The sequence below is a fragment of the Aplysia californica genome, unplaced genomic scaffold (genome assembly GCF_000002075.1).
Source record: "Aplysia californica isolate F4 #8 unplaced genomic scaffold, AplCal3.0 scaffold00198, whole genome shotgun sequence".
Taxonomy (NCBI): Eukaryota; Metazoa; Mollusca; class Gastropoda; order Aplysiida; family Aplysiidae; genus Aplysia; species Aplysia californica.
In genome coordinates this window covers 1,111,800-1,113,816 of record NW_004797468.1, presented here as the reverse complement: position 1 = coordinate 1,113,816, position 2,017 = coordinate 1,111,800, and the positions used below count along the sequence as shown (strand labels likewise).

The window sequence follows — 2,017 nt, the reverse complement described above, 5'->3', positions numbered from 1 at the left end:
GTCTGCCGCATTGTATCTAGTGGTCAATTTCTGTTGCATCTAGTGGTCAATTTCTGTTGCATCTAGTGGTCAATTTCTGTTGCATCTAGTGGTCAATTTCTGTTGCATAGACGTTTGTTTTGGACAACAACGAGTAGCTTTTTCTGGTAAAATATGCGCCAACAAAATCGAAATACAAGTGAAAAGAGATCATTAAAATACAATACTTCAGCTTATTGATTAAATATGAAATCTTTATATATTCCCTATCTTAATTTTTTTTTTTACCAGTTAGTTTCCTAAACTTGTTTTCTTGAACAGTTCATAAGCTCATCATCAAATATGCATGTGTGACACTTTCTACTTATGATATCAAACTTATGATATCAAACTTATGATATTCATCAATGACTCTTACGCTTGCAGCGATGATAAAACGTACAATCCTTCGATTGTACCTAGATAATTGAGGTCGTGTACATTGTGTGTGGGAGGAGTGGATGGGGAAGGGGGGGGGGTTGTAGGATAAGTAGTCGTGATTTATACGGATCGCTGTTGTTCTCTAGTAGGGTTACAAAGCTGACTGAGTTGGTTGTATGCTATTGATAAGTTTCGTAGCTCAGTTGGTGCTCTGGATATCGTGATTTTTCAAATATCGACCCCTACGTAACTTACTAAATTATACTCGACACTGACGAAAATCCAAGAAAATCAGTGGGGAGAGAGAGAGAGAGAGAGAGAGAGAGAGAGAGAGAGAGAGAGAGAGAGAGAGAGAGAGAGAGAGAGAGAGAGAGAGAGGGGGGAGAGAGAGGGAGAGAGAGGGGGGAGAGGGAGGGAGAGAGAGAGAGGGGGGAGAGAGAGGGGGGGAGAGAGAGGGGGAGAGAGAGATAGGGGGAGGGAGAGATAGGGGGAGGGAGAGAGAGAGAGGGTGAGACAGAGAGAGAGAGGGGGGGAGACAGACAGACAGACAGACAGACACAGAGAGAGAGAGAGAGAGAGAGAGAGAGAGAGAGAGAGAGAGAGAGAGAGAGAGATTTCGAGAGTGACAGACAGACACAGTCATATATACATAAAGAAAAAAGATCTAGATCTAAAGCTTGGAAAACTACACGCAGCCGTAACAAAGGGAGAATACGACAACGAGAGGACTACATATTAAGAGACTGTTGATGATGCAAGCCCATGGGCTGTGTGGCAATCAATATACTATAACATTACATGTAGACACTTATGTAGAAGTAAACTGAACCGTAAATACACACTCCATGTTGTTCATCGTGTTTTTGAGTCATCTCGGCGTATTCTGAGTCAAAGTGTATTAACGAATGTGTACAGTGTATTGTTTCTCATCGTGTGGCAACGATATGTAGATCTATCATACAGAGTTTCAAAACGCGCTGTCGTCTCCTGGGGTCACGACTCAAACGACAACGTAATAGTCTCTCTCTCTCTCTCTCTCTCTCTCTCTCTCTCTCTCTCTTTCTTTCTTTCTTTCTCTCTCTCACTCTCTCTCTTTCTCTCTCTCTCTTTCTCTCTCTCTATCTCTTTCTCTCTCTCTATCTCTTTCTCTCTCTCACTCTCTCTCTCTTTCTCTCTCTCTCTCTCTCTTTCTCTCTCTCTCTCTCTCTCTCTCTCTCTCTATATATATATATATATATATATATATATATATATATATATATATATATATATATATATATATATCTTTCTCTCTCTGTATACGCGCGTATGTGTGTGTAGTGCGTTGCATGAGCCCCATGGATTTCTCTTGACTTTGGCATATCGATTGGCTTTGATTCTTGACTATTCTTGAATTGCACACAGCTTGCCTTATCCTTTCTTCTTTCATCTGTCGTGTGTGTATGTGTGTGGTTGGGGGGGGGGGGGGGTAAGGGGTGTGTGAAAGGGAAGTGCGGGCTGGTGAAATATGTTAAATTGTGTTCTGATGTGTATTCTGTTTTTAAATGCCTGTTCCCAAACTACAATATATTCTCGTCCCATAGATCTGTTGTTCTCTACCCCCCCCCCCCCCCCCCCC

At 41.9% G+C, this 2,017-nt stretch overlaps 1 protein-coding gene across 1 annotated transcript in view; it reads left to right on the top strand.

Annotated features, from left to right (window-relative positions):
* LOC101863268 (Krueppel homolog 1) overlaps nucleotides 1–2,017 on the top strand; it is a 14,996-nt gene that overhangs the window by 1,121 nt on the left and 11,858 nt on the right. The window lies entirely within an intron of this gene.